Here is a 21,569-nt window from a genome sequence, read left to right as displayed (position 1 = left end):
TCCGGTTCCAACAGGCCAGCATAATTACGACGACTGTCGAGGGGTAATCATCTCTCATTTGTCGACATTCTATCAGACCTCACTCCATTTACCATCAAGTTCAGTGGGGTCACTTTCATGCCGGAATAATCAGCTTTTCATGAATTATATTCAATAGTTTCTAAATATATTTCAAACATTTAGAACAAACGCTGAATACTTCATTTAGTACATTAACTTCAAGACATTCTGGTACTTACATCGCTAAATAAATTAGCTGAGAATACGGCACAACAGGCGGCGCTAAAATTGCTCGTAATTAATAAATAGCTTTTAAATTAAATTAATATTACGATTATTAAAATTACCGTATACATTACTGGCTGGAATAAAATGGAGCGTATGTAGTCCTAGGAAATTCACGTTATAAAAAAAGGATATCAAAATACTGGACAAAATAGTGGAAACTTTATGGATAGGTGATTCCTTCCTAACGGAATCTCGGCCACAGCAGCCAATTTCAACGTAGGTCAGTCAAGTACGTAGAAGACATTATAGTGCAAAAGTCTCATAGTCTGATGAGACGGCATTCCAACATGACCGGAGAGAGATCAGGTGCAGGACCAAAACCTTACGAACTTTCTGAGGCACGGGGGTATCACAACGCCAAATTCCTGACTCCGAGCTGCGACTGTGTAATTTTTTTTAAGATGGAAAAACGAGTAACAATTATTTCGGCTCGACCCGTGGTTCGAACCCAAGACCTCAGCGCGGTATTCGTACTCAATTATAATTACGCCACCGTTGGAGTAAAAAAATAGGTATCCAAATACCCGATAAAATAGCGGAAACCTTATCGATAGAAAATTCATAATCTAATACGTATGTCATCATTACCTCATAAAGCTATCTCCACACCTTCAACAACTCTGGACTCAACTCAGACGTGTTTATCAAGGATTAAACCAACATTAAGCTGTATACGCTACCATGACAATAAAAAGTATTACAATAAAATAATAATTTAATAAGAACTGTAAGCAATTCTGAAACTAACTCATCATAACAAGGAATAACTAAAGAATTGATTTTCCAAGACGTCTCCGTATAAAAAAGCAATAAAAACGAAGCCAACATTATTATATCCTGTTATTTTGGAGGGGATGACCTCGGCGGATAGATTTCGTAGGTATTTGTGCCCTAAGGAAATGAAGTGGGTTGTGATGACGTCACAGCTCCGCTGTTTTGATTAACTTGCGAGGTTTTGTAGACGAAGTTTGGGTATTTCAAGGTTTATTTAGGTCGGTTAGTAATCTTTTTCGCACAAGTGAAATTTATTAAATTATTTTTACAGTGAGATGAATAAATGTTTATTAAATAGATGCCTTTTTTTCCTCCTAACAATATGCATTGTTAATCTACAAAGCGTCTAATTAGTTAAAAAGACCATACAACCTTTATTTTAAATATAGAATACGGAAAGATAGATTCACAACAGATAAAGAGAAAAGGACCTTCGTCCACTATCATAACGCTCTTTCATAAACAACACGATTACGTCAATAAAAACAAATGTAGTGAACATTTATTTATCCTCAAATTGGGTTCCCCCTCGTCCAATATCAAACGCATCTCGCCTGAACTGTTTATTGCCTCGGAAGCACTCTTACATTTATCCCAACTGTGCAAATTAAACTGGAGGCTATTTAGTACTTCCGCTGAGAAACAGCGTTTAATTTGGATTCGACAATCAATTCATGTGAAAAATGGATGGCTGACGGTCTCTGTTTTATGGGCTGGAGTGGGTCAGAGGCTCGTTGCTTCCTTTTGTGCCGCGCGAGCTGGTTGTAGGCTATTCAATGTTGTCTATTTGTTTTTTAATTGTGACGGGATTTTATCGTGGGAAATGGGAAATCTTTATGGTAAAGAAGTCACAAAAAAAGTGGTAGTTATTTACCTTACGATGTATTTGATACTGGCGCTATACATAAAATTTTCTAACTAATAACGAATATATAAACACTTATTTCTATAAAAAAATGTAGTTATAAGATAATTACGATAATTTTTTCTTAAGTAAAATAATAATAAAAATAAATCCTTACAAATAGAGCATTTTTGTACATGCTTTAAAACAATTTCATAATAATAACAGGTAAATAATAAAACTTTATCCAAACAATACTTTGTAATTAGCAAATGAATTAGTAAAGCGATTACGAACATTCCTAGTTTCGTAGTTGGGTCGTGGGACGCGTTTTATTAAACGGGTCTCAGAATTAATTTTGCACCACCATTAAAATTAATAATCTGTGCCTGTTGCGGTTTGCGGCGTACAACTATGTGTTTTAACTTCAATTTAAATGTCATTGACCTACTTTCTTGTTTCGTGGTTATGAGTTTTTATTATTAGTGTAGTTATGGTTTAAATGGGAACTATTATTTTCCCGCTCAGAAAGGATATTAGCTTCTAATATGACTAAAATCTAAATAGTTGCGTTGAATTTTTGTGTGGGAATATTGAACTTATATTTATAAGTTAACTGTTCTCCCATTCCCACTAAAATAGATAAGAGTTCGTAAAAATGCAAAGGACAAATAAATTATAAGTTAAAAGACAACAAGACTGATCAGCCATCGATCATTTTTTCATAGTAATCACATATCAGTAAGATCAAAAATCAAAAGTCCATTAATGTGACACATCCAAAATGTTCGTCGTCAAAGTAAAAACTATCCGGTTGATTTATTGCCAGAGCAGCGGACAACTTGCGCTCGTTCCCGCCATATGCCTCGACTCCACCGAACGGAACGTATATTAAATTCCATCGGATTGCTATAGTCTTTAAACTAGTACCAGTTGGTCACGTTCGGAAGAAACGTTGGCTTTGATGGTCCAAGTTTGGCGTTTGTTTTGAATGTATTTAATGGTTCGATCGCTTGGTACTGAAATTTTAACAAATATCTACTATTTTTAAGCAAGACCTTTTTAAGATTTAGTATATTAGCTACAATGCCGCTTACTCTAAAATATAAGAGTACGTGGCAACAGAGATAGTCATAAAATTGGTAAATTTGCATATGAGCGTCCAACTTCGTACCAATTACCAATACTGACCTTATCCAACATACTTACCAATCTGTACATAGAAGTTAGGCGTGAAATAAAATGCTAAATACTTCATACGAGCAATTTACACGAATTGGTTTCGGCATAATGGATTCCCAAACGTTGATATCAGTATAATGACCTGTTTTGATCAGCACGACTTCCAGCCATCGCTTTTTGTAGGCTGTCTACATTCCGCTTTAGTGTTGCCGACTGGAAAATAAACAACGAAGTTCTGGGATTTGTAGAAGTTTATATGAATAATTTTATGTTAGTTGCCATTTTGATTAATTCTCTCAACCCTAATATATTATTACTAAACTGAAATATTGGAAATACGAGCTAGTTTTGAATCAATCAAATATCTATTTCAATTCTTTCCGCTCCGTATATTTCCAGAATATCTATTTGAATTAACTTGAATATCCAAAAACATGTAAGTAGTGATACCTAACCGTAAATTAATATTCCTTTATATTCTAGTTTATTATATTATTCTAGCAACTATGTTTTTGGAAACAAAACATATATCGAAATTATGGTAAAATCTAAATTTGTCAAATGAATGTTTGCAGAAGTGAATACAAAGATGACTCTCGGAAAACCTGCTGCAATTAATTTAACTAGCATGAAAAAAGGAATTTTCAGAATGTATAGCAACACCAGACTAACACAGGTTTCCAAGAACAGCGAATTAGAATGTATTTCACATAAACATGGTGTTTAGTATTCTCGCCATGGACCCTGGAACTTTTACAATCGGCTCCAAATTCCAGCTAGAGCCGTTATGCAAATAGCTATAAGCCCTGGGTCTGCATTTGGGAATGGGGATCTGTTTTTTAATGTAATATAATGGATATTTTTTACATTACAAGAGAAATGAATGAAATGAAATGAAGCAGGTATAACGCTAGTCAGAACTTCAAATTACAAGGTTGCTGCAAGTTACCGTGAGGCATAAAATGTTTTTTTTTATTGCTTTCAATGACGAGACGAGCTTGCCGTTCGCTTGATGATAAGCGATACGACCGCCCATAAACAGTAGAAACATCAATACCTTAAATTACAAAGTATTGTTTTGGTATTCCACTGCCCTCGCCATCCTGAGACACGAGATGTAAAATCTTATTATGTCCAGCAGTTACACTGGCTACAATGTTCTTCAAACCAGAACACAACAGTGACTACACACTACTGCTTGGCGGCAGAAATAGACATTACGGTGGTACATACCTAAGCGGAATCTCACAAAACGAAACTTAATCTTACTAATAGTGTATGAAATATATTATTAGCTCGTGGTTAGATGCGACATTATTTATAGGCTATAATAATACTGAGATCGTAGGAGAAAAGCCCATGTCCAAACAAATTTTATATTTTTTTCGAGAAAAACACTTTTATTACACATTATTGGAACTTGCCCGATGTAGCCATTTGTTACTAGTATACCCCTACCATGGTCTAAACATTTTTCGCAGAAGTTACACCTTCGTCTATTATTTTAGATACATATAAAATATGACGTTTTATTACATTATTTTGGTATATTAGCCATCATGGTTGTTATTGACAAAAATAAGAGACCCACTGTTGGTCGTCATTTATCGAACCAAGAAACCCACTATACACTTTCCCTAGATAAAAAGTACCCTATATGTTAGTACAGAGTTTGTTATACCTATTAGTTTCATAATACGTTAAATTCTAGAAAATATCTAAACATCTACATAAACATATATAATATTAGCACATTCTGCGAAGTGAGCAAGGTATAACAGTAAACCAATTCTTTCCCCATTCATATTATTAATCTTCTCATTCGTCATAACAAACACAGAGTGTCGTGTCTGTTTGCTGTGTAAGAGCATTACGCGCTTTAGCATTAGTTTGCACAGTGGCGTGTAGATGGAAAACTAGATATTGTCGCGCTGCGAAGACGAAAAGTCAAACATTGCTGAGCAAACGTCGCCCGAGCCGAATTGTTGTTGTGTACTTTAGGAACAAAGACTGGTAGCACAGTAGAGGTGACAGAAGCTCAAATACGATAAAGCAGTATCACAGGTGGATAACAGAGCAACAACGTAGACGTTAGTGTACAGTGTGAATGGGCCTGCTCAACAGAAAACTGACGTAAAATGAGAAATACACTATACAAAATATGGTTACTAGTTCTTAATATAGATTCTCTGGAATTCCTATCTATGTCCTATGATTGCAGATTTCCTATACTGTCCTAGTTGAAAAACCATAATATGTAATCCTTAGCCAGTAATGAAATGTATTTCTTTAAATATTATTGTGACACTGTATTTATACTATGTAAAAGTTAACGTTTAGAATCTACGTCAATACGTACACGATAGTTAACTCTACCAGCTTTATATAAGTTTCAAAATCGCTTCCCTCACCCATTCACACTAATACAAAAATAGCTTAATGTGTGTGTTCAACTACTAGATAAATTATGATGAAGTTTTATGAGATGTTGCACTGCTTTCGCCTCTTTTATTGTGAAATCTTGACCATTACCGGGGTTAAAATAGTCTTATTGTAGAATTAGTCAATTGTCTAAGGTGTTTTGAGCATTTGGAGAGGATGGATGATAGGAGACTGAGAAAAAGGATACATAAGGCCAATGTGGATGAAATAGCCGGTAGGTCAACCGCACCGAACCTTCAAATGTCAGATATCTGACAATCTTAGTAAAGGCAAGGTCAAAAGTACCCTGAACCGGCGGGAATGCATGAAAAGATTGATGAAGGTGGAGGAAGCGAGAGAAGTATACTGGATTCGTGCAAAGTGGCAATCCATAGTCACATTATCAATCAATCATGCCTACCCCAAATGGGATAGAAGCGTAGTACTATGTATGATCAATCGCATTTAGAAGCGGTTCAAATTGAGTTTTTTTTTTGTTTCTAGTATTTAATACTTTATGTTTCCTAAATATCGGAAAGGCACACGATCTCATGCATTTCGTCTACGAATGTGCACGATGCTACACCCACTTTTCGTGTGTATTCCTTCCCATCGTTTGATAAGGGTGCGAGCCTATCGCCATATTGACTACCAATCTAGACTCCGGCCTGATACTGAATAGAAAAACCTATTACCACTTGGTTCTAACGAAGACAATAGAAGAAAGAAAACTGTTACACCCATAGCTGAGCTTATTCGACATCACATCCAATTCCGAATATCTTTTATTGTAACTGTACTATAACTCGCAATATTATAAAATCAGGAGAGGAAGCAACATATAAAAAATATCCACCCCCACACACATCTTCATTGTTAAAAAACATATGCGTATCTTTGTAAGACTATGAACCCTGGTAAATCAATATGAGCAATATAAAAAAATACATTGTTTCTGATTTCTTAAGTTTACGCGAATGCTAGACATTTAAATTAAACTATTTTACGAATTTTATCGCGGTTTTAATATTTTACTTGTCTCCCGACGATTCGAAGACTTTGCAGCCTTCATGAAGTAAAATATTAAAACCGTGATAAAATTCGTAAAATAGTTTAATTTAAATACATTGTTTCTTTTATCTAATCTAATTACAATCTAATCTAAAATCTAATCTAATTACATTAAAACGATTATTTGATGTCAAACCGATTGGGGTGTCTCAACTATTGCTTAAAACACACAACTAAACTTAACTAAGACATATCACACCTCAACAAATTAATAATTCATAGAAACAAAGCCGCATACTAAATTTGTTAAGGATAAATAAATACACAAGTCATTCCCATCGTTATTTCGTATCACTAAAGTCCATATTCAATTGAAAGGAGAACGGTATGCAAATTTGGACGAAGCAGTGCAAACAATTATATTGAAGGGGTTAGGATGACAATTGGTTTAGTATTTAGGCATTAGTTTCCCATTACGGCCCGGTGGGGGACATTTAGGTCGTGTCCTACTCTAGGAGTCTTACCACGATGAAAGGACTTCCTTCAGGTAATAAGTTAACTTGAATTATGACTATTGAGTTCAGATTCAAAGTGTAGGTTCGAATGGGTTTAGATAAGTTTTCCTTTGAAAGTTATCTTTTGTATAACGTTGCAGTTAAACTATTTAAACAGTAAGTTAGTATAAACTCGCTGTCCGTTTGTTTATGTTTACAAATACTTTGAAACCCGGTAAAGGATTTTGTTATTCGTTTTTATTGTCAATTAGATTTTTGTCTCCAGGGAGAAAATTTAAAAACTTGAAAAAAAAATCAAACATGTTACAAATGTGTCTAATGCTCGAGCGCAGATCAGTTAGTACTTTTATGCTTTTTAGTACTTGAGTTCTAATGGTAAGTTGATTTTTCAAAATTATCATTTGATACAAAGTTTTCAATACTCATTGACGATATTATAATTGAACTTCACCATCTTAGCTAGTTCCACAAGCAGGCTCAGTTATTTGCCTCACGTTGTTTGCAGTGTGCTGCACTCGCCGTCTTCGATGTTAATGCGATTGTTAGGCGAATTCCGATATCAATATTATGAGCGGAGTGAAAAGGCAAATTGGCTAATTTAGTTCTCATCTAAATGACGTTGACTTTTTAGAATTATATAATTTGATTTATATAAAATTACATTTATAATTCTTTTTTATTTAAGTACATAAAATTGTGGGGCCTAACGCTATTTGTAGATGTTGAGGTAGACTTAAGAAAAGTTGGCGGAACGAACTGGAATCATTTAAAAATAACTGGTTCGCTGTAGCGCAGGATCGTGATTCATGTAAGGATCTTGTGGAGGTCTTTACTCAACATTGGGACAATATAGGTGGATACAATAACAACAGTGTAATGTATGTATTGTCGTATTAATTGATTTTGAATATTATTTCAATGAAGACAACGTCGATAATAGTTTGACAGTAATAAATTCTCTCCGCAGCGCCACTTATGCGCCGGCCCAAGACCGGCCGTAACAATTGACGATGGTTCTACCGAAAGCTAAATTCGTGGGCAAATTTAATGGAAGGGCAGTACGATATATAACTCCTCAGAGAAGGCTCCGACCCACATACTGTCAGGCGACTGAAGGCGCTGTTCATTCCAAGCCAATCCTTTGTTAGAGATAGATAGCGTTGTGAAATGTGATCATAATTACTATCGTATTCCTGTGGTACGCTTTGGGTTTTAGAGATCATTAACATAGACTTTACTTTTGTTCAAGTTTATTATTGCATTACCTTCCAAGAATCATTTACTCCCAATTGTACGTGAATTTGTGGGTAAAACATGTAATATACATAATGTTTAAACGTGAAAGTTATTAAATATTCGATAGGATTACGATTCACGAAGATTAAGTAAACAGCTGCCTAGTTACGTAAAATCAAACGCAAAAATTACAGAATATATTTTCGATAAAAGACTATTCCGACCCCATAGTACAGTTTCTTTTTTAATATTATAAACACTCATATGCCTGATGTCAATCGCAACAAAACCAATAGTATGAAATAGCTTTAAACTTCGAATTATAAAACACTGCCATGACCATGTAACTCTATAAGTAATCATATTTTTTATGTCCCAATACCCAGTAAACGATAAGACAATAGGCCAAAACTACATTACTTAAATCAGCATGTTAAAGTTCCTTATTAATTTGAACCCGAAATCGCGTTAAACTCCACCTTTACAAAGTTGTAGACGGTACTCTATTATGTGTACTTAGAACTTGGAATGATGAACCACCGCATAAGAGACTTGTCTTCTTACTTTACGACATATAGATAGGTTGATAGTGTAGGAACGGTATACAAAAAAATACACACGAAATGAGAACCTCTTCTTTCTTTATAAGTCAGTTAAAAAAAAGTTCGCTGGTGGTAGGATATCATTTAAATCCACCCGGATAGCTCTCACCGTACACAGGGTGAAAAAACCCGCCATAGTAGCCCACGTCGGTGTGACGCGTTCCGGGATTAGCCTGTGTATATCCTCTTCCAAGAGGCCGGCATAATTGTGCCGACTGTCAAAGGGTAATCATATCGCCTCAGTCGACATTCTAATGGACCCCACTCCACTTACCATCAGGTGAAAAAAATAAAAAAAATATAAATAGTTGTTTTCAAAACTGTAAAGTATGTTTGTGTGAGTGCTAAATATCCATGTCTATACCTACACACCTGTGTTATAACTTGTTTTTATAAGCAATATAAATTATGACAATTTTCACCTTATATCCCATGATGTGAGAGGCTCGTCCCCTATCAGATCATGGGATTGGGCATACTTGCCGAAAAGTGGTTGCCCTGGTTGCGCCTCTGCAATAAATGCGTGATGTGTTGTTCACCTTATATCTCAAATCGACGAATGTATTATTAAATACCAATACTTAAGAGTGTAGTTTTTAAGCGGCGATAGCCTAGTTGGGTGTGGAACGGACTGCCAAGACCAGTGTCCGCAGGTTCAAAACCCAAAGGGCACACACTTCTGACTTTTCTAAAAATCATGTGTGTATTCTTTGTGAATTTATCGTTCGCTTTAACGGTGAAGGAAAACATCGTGAGGAAACCTGCACATCCGAGAAGTTCTCTATAGGAACTTCGAAGGTGTGTGAAGTCTACCAACCCGCACTAGGCCAGCGTGGTGGACTAAGGCCTAAACCCTCTCAGTAGTACAGGAAGCCCGTGCTCAGCAGTGGGCAAGTATATAATACAGGGCTGATATTATTATTATTATTACTTAAGGGTTTAATATTCGAGATATCACTCTGTGTAACTAGACGTCACACTGCGTGTTCCTGTACTGCATGAAACCTACCACATATTACTATTCAAACAGTAAAGGTCAATTTACCAAAATTTGCTTTATTACCATAAATTAACATTAGCTCGTATTTGAATGTAAAATAACTAATTAAAATAATGACTTGTCTAACTGAAACAGGACTAAACCAGCTTTCTAATGTATTATATCAATTACACATACAATCGTGTTTGATTACAATTATCTATTCATTTCAATGTATTGGAGTGTTGCTGGGGCGGAAACAAGCCCTGAAGTCCGGGAATATCGAATAATATTCTAAATTTATATTTGTTAGGAACATCCATATAAGATTATAAATAAATTATATAGGTATGTAAGGAAATACTTTATATAGAATCGGTGATAGTCTATTTAAGGGTGGAATGGACTGCCGAGACGAATGCCACACACTTCTTACTTTTGTTATGTGTTTATTCTTTGTAAATTATCATTTGCTTGGCGACGAAAGAAACCACTGTAAAGAAACCTGCGTACCTGAGAAGTTCTCTGTATAAATAGTAAGCCTCCTCAGTAGTAAAGGAGGCTCGTACCCAGCCGTGGGACAGTATATAATTTAAGATTTTATTACTATCTGAAACTATAAATTAACATATATCGTAATATGATATTGATTCATAATAAATTTTTTGTATATTCTCAATTTGGTTAGTAAGGTGATCCCAATATTTTTGTCATCAACGTATATATTCTTTTTTTGTAGTTTATTTGAATACATTGATTCTAGTTGTATATTGTTGGATAGAACAAGTGTATTGAGATAAAAAAATAATAATTGTAAAACATAATTGAATATATTTATTTTGTAAAACGTCCCTTTTATTTGAAGAATACCCACCTTATTGTTAACATATATTAACCAAAATAAATTTTACCATTACATGAAATTTACTTTTATTCCATGAATCTTTTTTCTACTAAATAATTGTTCTGTATTTTTCAGAATATACCAATTTTCAGATAGCAACCCAGCCGGCCACCAGCCAATTTAATCAGACACACTAATTCGGACAGCAAAGCGTTAATTAACATGATTATCAGTTGATTACAGATTGTTTCGATTTAATTACGTCGTGTAGCGGCCGCCGCGCTGCGGTTTCACTAATCAATTGTCAATGGACACGTGTGACTTGACAAGTCAGGTGTTTGGAGCCAAAAGTAGCCGATCCTTCCTAATAAACATGAAATTGGAATTAAAAACACATTTGAACTGGCATTTATCGATACAGTGTAAGTCATTCCATATTAAAATATGTTGACCTACAACCCTATTCGACATTAAAATTTTGCTTCAACACAAACACATCGACCAAAACTTGCCCAAAATCTTCGATAATTCAAGAACTATTCGAAGCACCTGAACATCGTGTAATGCAAGCCAGGCGGCGCAGCGGGAACTTTTAAAACAATATAACCACAATTGAGGGTAGCAAGAATTTCATTAAACTTGCCTCGTTGGTCCGCGTAGAGTTACTGCCTCGGCTGACGTCACACCGTACTGATCTCTACCGATTTTGCGGTGTGTCATCGGTTTACTGCGATATTGGGTTTAACCGATTTTATTTCTATGTATGTACGTTTTGTGAGGAAACGAATAAAACTAATTTTGACGATTTGTCACTAATTAATTAAGTACCTAGAGTAATCTTATTTTTATTCCATTGATCAATTACCTATGTATTATTTGTTTTATCACAACATGTCAAACTTACCTGCATGCAAAAGGAACAGAGACTTCTAAGAGCTAACTAGAGACATTGGCTCGTCTCCTATCACGCCATGGGATGGAATACACACGGCACAAAGTGTATGTGTGCGTGCGTGTGTTAGTCGTGCGTGCGTGAATGCGTGCGTGCATGCGTGTGTGCGTGTATGTGTATTTGAATCTACTGCTAATCGTCAATACGTGAATGAGTTTTCCTTCTATCGCTGATAAAGACAGTAATAAATCGTATCAAAGCAAGTCTTAATTTTCTACGCCCTCTGTCATTTCTATACAAAATATTCTCAAATAGCAATGTCTTAAAATTCAGTATTTGTCGTCCGAAAGTCCTCAGACGCCGTTATGGCTGCATTAGAAGTAAGTTATCGTTTATGTTCTGTTATGGTCCGGCCACAAATTATTGTGTCTGCGATCACGTTCCATTGAAACCATTCTGGGATAGGGCTTTGAATTTTATCTTTGTTTTTATTAGCGTCTGAACTATTATTGTGATGTACAGTGTGTTTTGAATAGAATGAGCGTATTTTTGGACGTTTACTGTAAATGAAATATGTTTTTCTAAATTATTATTTTACGTGTTACGTTTTTTGCAGAATTTAAATTTTCTTTTCATATGACATTATTTAAATCCACGCCATTTGTTATATTATATAGATCTAGGCATTCAATTTAATAAAATACATTTTTGCTGCATTATTGTCATTGAATTTAAATTGGTATGATTTTATTTGTTCAATATACATTAGAATAAGCATTTTTATCTATTGGATTAGTAGATTCATTATACATACAAATAACTATAGTAAAATATTAAAGTTATATGCTCCAGTTCTGATGATTCCAATTAATAAAGATTTAATTTATCCCTGCGTGTTACAGCAAACTTATTATTCCAGCTAAGCTCAGCTTTAACTCTAATCCAGTTGCTAGAAGGCTAATAAAGTAATACTAGTATTAGCAACGTATTGCACCCACTTTTCGCCGTGTGTATATCATCACATGATTTGATAGAGGGCGAGCCTATCGTCTTATCGAGCACAAATTCCAAATTCTGGGATGATACCCAGTAGAAAAATCCAATATCACGTTGCCTGACACTGCAGTCGTACTGTAATACATTTACACCATCGCAGAGATAGAAATGTCAAAACAAAATCGAAAATGGGTCCCCTTTATAAACGTCGGTAAATAATAGCAAATAGTTTGAGTCTAACTACGGTGTAAACAGCCTAGCGTGTGCGGCTCTGATTTTATAATGGCCACTAATTTTACATATAAGAGGATCACTTTGTCATAGCACTATTCGCGAGATGTAGCCGGGGAAGTTTAGTTGAAGCTAACTGCTACGATATCTTTAGCTATTTATAGCAATCGCTATTATGTATATGAGTTGACTTTGCCTGTTTAAGGCAAAATAAATAAAGTCATTTTGACATTTCGTTAAAAAATGATACTACATACTCGTCTTTATTTCTGCTGACATTGTACAAAAGTCATCCATGAGCAACGGATATTTCCATCCAAAATCCTAGTTTTACAGAGTGTGGCGTGTACGTGGGTGTATTGCTGACTGAAAGTGTGATGTTGCCGCTACGGCGAATTCTCTTAGATTAGAAGTATTGACATTAAAGCGCGTAAAATATATTTTTTTTTATTGATATACATTTTGTTCGATACTTCAACTTTTTTATTAAAACCAACGTTAAAATGTTAGTTTCAAGAAGATATCAAATGACAATAATATATACAATCACAACCCATTACATGTATTTTTACGTGATAATGGGTCCCTGAAAAAAAAGAAAGGATCGGGAGAAAATTAAAATATAAAAACCGCGTAAAATCCAAAAAAACAGTTTAATTTTAATGTCTAACTTTCGCGTAAACATAAGAAATCATTATGAAAACCGATAAGCAAAATGTGCGGACCCTGGGGTGGTCGTTGCGGTCCTTGCTGCCCTGCATTACGATCTACACTTGCTGCACTAAGATTTGCTAGTGTACGGATACCGGCAGTCGCCAGTCGCCAGCAGAGTAGTCGAGTGTAGCGTTCCATAGGATTTCCATGTTTGTTCTCAGTTCCATTCCATGTGCAAATAATCTATTACTCTAAACTCTACATTATAGAGATTCCTAGAACAATAGCCCACGTACTTAGGGACTTAAAAACTTACGGACGACAAAGACCCAAAACTGATTTTCTTAGTAAGTAATCTTACATAATTCGATAATAGCTTGGAATTTTAATAACAACTCTTAAAAATTCTAAACTAATTTTCTAACACAAACAGAAAACTCTTACCTGAATTTTTGAAACTTATTCGTCAAATGTACTTTAAACATTTAGTAAATTGCGAAACTAAGTTAATATTAACGGGTTGCTCTCATTATATACACGTCTAGATGGACAGTCGAGAGAGAATGAGCGTAGAATATTGAGCACACAAGCAATAAAAGGCCAGTGACTTTGCACTTTTTAGCGTTCGAATTAAAATTAATGTATTTCCGATAATTGTGTTTCAGTAGAATATAGATCCTATTCACACATAGCGTATGTTTTAAATGACTTAGGCGATAAAAGCGACATATGATCGCCACTTGGCAAAATTCATAGAATAGACTAAGTGGATTTCTACGAGCAATATATTTTACGTAGTCGCCAGCAGCATTTGAACCTTATTTTTTATTATAAGACCAATAACCGCAATATTTGTGTTTATTATTTATTAAGATACATTATAACAAAGAAAACGCGGTATCTAGACGTGGATCAAAGCGTTCATTGCTATCGAAATAAATGAAAAGTGTACTTTAGAGCAAGTTGTGTACGTGCTAGGTCTGGCCAGCTGCCGGCGTTTGAACCAATACTAAATACCTAGACAGGCTTAATCTGTCTGGCTATTTGGAATTGCTTTTGGATGTTATGGAACGTATTGTAAACTCTGTGGGACAAGTGGATGAAACAAAGCGTTTGAATTTCAAATTAAGAAGCAAAATATGATGTTAGTGACCATTGACTAGTGACATATTGATTTTTGTTTAGGAAGAGAGGAGACTAACTAAGAGAATATATAAGGCGAGGAAGGACGAGTTGTTGGATCTCGACGGCATTGAATCTTTGAATATCAGATATCTAATATTCTAAACAAAGAGCAGGTTAAATTTATCCTACAGCGGCGGGAATGCATGAAGAGATTTTTGAAAATGGAAGAAACAAAAGAAGTGTTTCAGTATCGGGCAAATTGGCAATCCATAGTACCTTTATTGCGCAGATATGACTGGCTGATACACGAATTCGAGTATCGAAGACGTTTAAGTATGAAATATATTATGTTTAAATGGTTTTCGAACAAGTACATATTTCTTTGAGGAGAGAATCAATAAATATATTAGGTAAAGAGGAAGTGTTGGACTCACCGCTTGAAAGTAGAAGAATTAAGAAAGATAAATACAATTGAAATTGGGAGAGCATTTATTGGACCTCTTGCACGTGACCGTTAAAAATGCAGCTATCACTTGACGCTGTTTTTTGTGAAGCTACAAATATACCACGCAGCGCCAAGCAAACTTATTTGAAAACTCTCTCTTATATCCACTGATTTGTTCTTTTATCCTCTAACTACAAATTAAATTTAGAGTCATATCGAAATAAAACTATGTTATTTACACGATATAAGCGGCGATAGCCTAGTTGGCTGTGGAACGGACTGCCGAGACGAATGTCCGCAGGTTCAAATCCCAAGGGCATATACCTCTGACTTTTCTAAAAATCATGTGTGTATTCTTTGTGAATTTATCGTTCGCTTTAACGGTGAAGGAAAACATCGTGAGGAAACCTGCACATCTGAGAAGTTCTCTATAGGAATTTCGAAGGTGTGTGAAGTCTACCAATCCGCACTAGGCCAGCGTGGTGGACTAAGGCCTAATCCCTCTCAGTAGTAGAGGAGGCCCGTGCTCAGCAGTGGGCAAGTATATAATACAGAGCTGATATTATTATTATTATTATATTTACACGATAAAATCCGAGAAATAGTTTCATATCGCTGTCTAACAATCGTGTAAACATAAGGAATCGAAACATACTTTCTTATAATTATTATTATATTATAATATCAGCTCCGTATTATATACTGCCTTTTCTACTGAGAAACATAGGTTATTTGTGTTCAATTAATTCGCTTATTTGCATATACCACCTCTCATTAAACAACTAGTTCAACATACAATGTTACCAACAAGTTTATCAATACAAAACGCAATTATCAAACACAGATAGACTGGTAACTTTTCCCGCTATTCCTACAAACACGTCATAGTTGGAACAAGTTGGGCGTTGGAAGAAAATTAGCGGCCAACTGCTGCTAGTTTGGTACAAAGTTGGGGCCAACTTGGTTGCTAGTTGGTCTCCACTTGGCCGTAAGTTGGGCGATTGTCAAACGCCCGTTTTCACATGCCGCTTGCTTAATTGAGTTACTTACGCGCCTCCTCGACTACGTGTGGTGGGACGGATTTGGGAGGGCTACTGGGAGGTTTATTAGTTAAGCCTTTGCTACTGTTAATAAAAGTATCATAGAGACAATCAAACAAGCTTAGAAAAATGAGTTCATTTTTTATTATTGTAATACAAGAACCATCATGAAAAAGAAAAAGGTTATTAAAGCTGGCATGCTCATCTTAGGTGTAAATAAATAATTTATCTGTACATCATTTTATTTTACATCAGAAATAAAAAAAAACATAAATATTATATTTTCCAACCAATTTTTTTTTAAAATCCCATCTAACGACTTTATATTTTGTTTTGGCCCAACATTTTTAAAATCTAATATAACCGATAAAAACAGGAGAAATTTTATAAACACGCCATAGTTTTCTTCATTGAATCCAAACCGCGAGAGGCATGACTCCCGCACATTCCCCCTAATCCGTCCCAGTCCATAATGTATTGTAATACGAACGTTTTAACTTTTCCAGAGACAAGGAAATAGGAAAACTTAAATGAGGGCGGCGCGGGTTAGTGATGCGAAGGAAACTGTTCAACGTTCGCTGTTCGAGTTAATCATATGAATCTCAACAGTTATCTTCATGCCTCGCCGCTTGGGGATTGGTAGGTTAATTAAATAGTTCGGAGTATGAGAGTTGCGTCATTGAAAATGCTAGTTAGGCTGGTTTGCTTGTTTTTACTCGAAGACTTTTTAAAGAAAGAGATTAATGAGAATTCAAGATTTTGTACATCTATAGATATTAGTTTATGATGTATACGTTTTAAGTTTATGACAATACTATGTTGAAGAAGTTTGTTGAAAATAGGTAACATTAAGACTTTCTATGGACTGGTCGCTTCGCCTAGAAACGTATCTACAAAGCTAAAATAATGTGCATTTATAAATCGCATTTTTTCACATATTTTTTCTATCTTTCCCCACTTTGTAGTAACTCTCAGTGAAGTAAAGTGATAGTGATTATAATTATGGTATTTGATTCCATTTCTGGATTCCAATTTTTAGTACCGAAATCATTTGTAATTCATACAATTATATTTTGCATTTCTCTATCCGCAAATTAATGAAACTCCAATCAGTCGCATTCATTATTTCATAACCAATTGACCTAAATTCATGTAAACATAAAGTATTCAGTCTTTTCTTTGAAAAATAGCTCGATATTTACATTCAGTTCAATTCAAAATATTTGCTAAAAATCCGTGAGTTGGTCTCTTACGGGCTCAAAGAACGTTTTCTTGTAAAGAGGCTCTTTGAAACACGCCCGTCCGATCGTTCAGAGATTCCGCGTGTATAACTTTTGTGTTATTATTTATTAAATACAAAGTAACTTTACGAACATTATAGAAGAGAAAGGCATGCAAGTGGGTAACATGTTGGTAATTGATGACCGTCATCCAAAGAGATCCACATTGATAGAAAATTGAAATTGTTTAAAATTTTTGAGGAGAATGGAAGTCGAGTAGAGGAAACAACATTATTGGATCACATTATCAAACTGCCATATCACCACCGGTTTTGTATTGTATAAAGGTATCTGATTAACCCATCTCTATCAATAAAACTGTCCACAGCGTGGCTTCAAGACCATCACCATAAAAAGCATGCAATACAATTATGGGTTTTAACATCTTACATATCAGGAAAGTAGTACCACCACACTAAAACTTGCAATTAAAATTTTTGACGTCCATATTTATGTGCAGTCGTGGCCTACCATGAAACGAGTTAGTTCGTCTCGTCATACGTATAACCCGTCAGATACCGTGACGTAACAAGCCAGTACCAGTTGGAATCGGTTTTGTTTAAGTTTTATCTGAGAGTTTCTGTGACGCGGTCCCACTTTAAAATATACTGTCGTATGGACAGCCCTGGAACGATATCGAGCGATTTATGCGTTTAGTTTGGTGCTTGCTTCACTTGTACTCGTCTTACCGCGCCTTTGGGACAAGTTTTTTATTGGATCGCCAGTGATGTAAACTTAAAGAACAAAGATCTTGCCAAACACGTAACTCAAACATTCGTTACAGACTCCCATTACAAAATTGAATTGACTGATCATCTATTTTAAAACTCGTTCAATTATATTTTTGGGATCATTGGCTTAGCTTAGTTGGAATGTAACAAGCAAATATCGTATGCCCATTAAGTATGTGTGCGGCGATAGTATTGTTGGAATGGAATGGACTGCCGAAACGAACGTCTACAGGTTCAAAAACCAAAGTTACGTATCTCTGACTTTTCTAAAGTTATATGTGCTAGTAGTTAAGTGCCCCCAATATACTGTTAAGTGAAATAAGGACAAAGAAACATTAACCACCAAGGGATTCATCTGTCCTTAGTTGGTACGATTAAACCAGTTAAAATAGTGTCATATTCTGTGGCAAAATAATATAAAAGGATGTTGCGAAGTCCGTAAGAATTTGCATAATAACTCACTTACACTTTTGATACAAAAGAACGATACGCAACACCTTTACTGGATGGTAGTACAACATGCGGAAGATCTATCGCAAATACTTTATAGACCGGGTTGTTTTTAAATTAATTATCATCTATCACAATTCGCGGAAGGTCTGTAACAAATACCTTATAGACCTTTTTGTTTTTTGAAATTCATCATCAGCCCGTTGCAGTCCACTGCTGGACATAAGCCTCTCTTAAGGTACGCCACAGAGCCCGGTCTGCTGCTTTATGCATCCAATCGCTGCCGGCGCTTGTATAAGTTGCAGTTGTATTATATAATATATAACTACTACGCTATTAGTTTTCATAGGACATGTCAGTTTCGTATGTGATGTTAATTCAAGTTAAAACTAAAAAAGAAAAGAAAATATTCAACAACTATGTCTTCTCTAACATCTACTAACTAAACAAACGAGTGACATACGTTTCCAAATCGATCCACAAGCCTTGCCTTGATAGAACCTTAAACTGTTATCGTGCGATCGCCGGCCGATGGTCAAACGGAGGGGTGGCGGGTGGTCAGGCGACATGTGCCCGGAGGAGGGGTACATCCGTTTCCGACGGAATCGGAAATGGCTGATATGTGACTTTGTTTTGCGTCGTTTTGCTAGTTTCCTATGCGACACGAGAATTGTAATGGAGTGGAGTTAGTGACATCATCGGAGATCCATGACTGTACTCGAAACTAATTTGTACTCGCGGTTCTGCCTATGCAAGAGTGATTTCATTTCTTTTTAAAAAATAAGTTTATGATAATGTTTATCGGTATTTATGCTAATATGTAAGCTGACGAGTTTGTTTATTTGAACACGCTAATCTCAGAGACTACTAAACCAATTTTGACATTTTTACTAATAGTGGCTGCATTATTTCTGAGTACTAGGCTACTTTTTTACTCATGACAATATTTATCACCGAAACACTTTTTCACGTGGACGAAGCCGCGAGCACAAACTATTTAACAGAGTCATATCAAATACGTTACGTTGCAGTATTGCCTAGTATGTAGTTACGTAACAACTTGATCAAAAAAACAATATCTTTCCTTAAAGCCCACTTTTTGCCATTATGGATGTTTACCTTCTAAAAAAACATCCATACAATCTTAAAATCCCATTCACCTATCTAAATCATTCAGAAAATTAAATTGCTCCGGGAGTCGTTTAAACAGGCGTGTTTTTTCCCATCCCGGGATTTCCGCCGAATCACCTCTCCCGGCATTAGCGTACCGACCTTTGTCGAATTCCTGATATTATCAGTTAAAAGAATAGCCGACTGCCGAGCGATCGCGATCTAGCTGGGTTTAGGGGGGACATGTTGAAGGATTTTATAGGATTATTTTAGTAAGGAAAAGATATTGATAGGAATTTTGTGTATTTAATATAATGACTAACGAGACGTTCTCAAACCCTGTGGGAATTGTATAGGTGTATTTTTTTGTGACTCTCTAAGAACGTAATGAACGTTATTGATCTGTAAAATTACGTTATTTAAAATAATAATACATTTACTGCACACATTCACAAACATACCTTTAACAATTAATACTAATTAAAAAAAAGAACGTAACACAATAAAAAGAAAACAATAAATAATAATAAAGTTAGGTGGCAACGTAGAGTGTATTGTATCGAATGTAGTGGTTTGTGTACAAATGGATCTATTTAGAAAGAAAGCTGCGGGCTGGCCGCGACTCACTGGTCTTCCATAGACCCATCAGGCGATGAGAGCGCACGGACTTTTAGTGTAAATAAAATGTTTGCAACCAATTTCAACTATTACCGTGAGGTGCATTGATTTTTTTTTTTTTGCACTAGAATGACATAAAGAACCGGTTCTCTGCGAATTTGAATTTATAATTTATTTGAAGGTATCTATTCAGCTTAATATAAAAACATTAGGTATCCTCCCACTTCTAACTACACTTATCTCACTACAAATTTATGTTAACGTCACACACTTTTTTAAGAATGTAGTATTTACGCCCAGCTGCCATACAGACGCATTTGCGGAAGGTAAAATCTTTAATCTCTTTTAAAATTTCTAAGATAAAAGAAATTTCTTACGAAATACCTCGACGGGAAAAATTTACCATCGCTAAGAAAAACTTATTTTTATTTATTATTAAGGGGCAGTCACCAGTAAATTTACATTTACCTTAAAATACTTACTGGCAATATTTAAATATACCATTAGAATTTGTTAGATGGGCTTGACAGCACAATGTACTTCGTAGTTATACATATAATCACACATTTATCCCCGAAGGACTATGCAGAGGCGCAACCAGGGCACCCACTTATCGCCAAGTGTGATTCGTCGCATGATGTCATAGGCGGCGAGCCCACCTACATCGTAGTTATTTGTGCAACGGGCCAAGAGCATGTTTAAAAACAAAAGAACGAGGAATCAGTTTTCGTACCGAGTATATATTTGTATATACAATCCATCGATATAAACTATTATATAGATAAAAAAATATATATTTAATAACAATATTATAAAAGAATGGACAATTGATGACAAAAAATAAAGCCCGGAGTTTCTTTCTGCCTTTCTTCTTCGGGTAGTCATCGCTTAGGTAGTTCGTGAAAGGCTGGTAGGTTAGCTAGGTTAGGGCTTTTATTGTCCTCACCGGTGAGGATCACGACGCGTTTCTCCCTTATTGCTTATTCAAAAATACATATATACATCATTTTATTTCTGCTTCCCTGCCCGCCCGAGCTGGCTTCTTTGTTTACTAAGTATATTTTTCTTTTTCTAAATTGTCTTTTTTTATATAAGCTAATTTAAGAAATAATTAAATATTCTCATGTACCTTGACTTATCATAAGTGCAACTATGTTCGCCTACGTGATGAATAAAGCATTTTTATTTTTATTTTTTTTTTATTTTTCATATTTTATCGGTTTTTTTATAACATGATTTTGCCCTGACGTTTCAAAGACTGCATGCCTTCATGGTCACGAGGCAGACTGAGGTGTTGGTCG

Source organism: Manduca sexta, chromosome 8 (assembly GCF_014839805.1).
Source record: "Manduca sexta isolate Smith_Timp_Sample1 chromosome 8, JHU_Msex_v1.0, whole genome shotgun sequence".
Taxonomy (NCBI): domain Eukaryota; kingdom Metazoa; phylum Arthropoda; class Insecta; order Lepidoptera; family Sphingidae; genus Manduca; species Manduca sexta.
Note: the sequence above shows the minus strand (reverse complement) of the source record.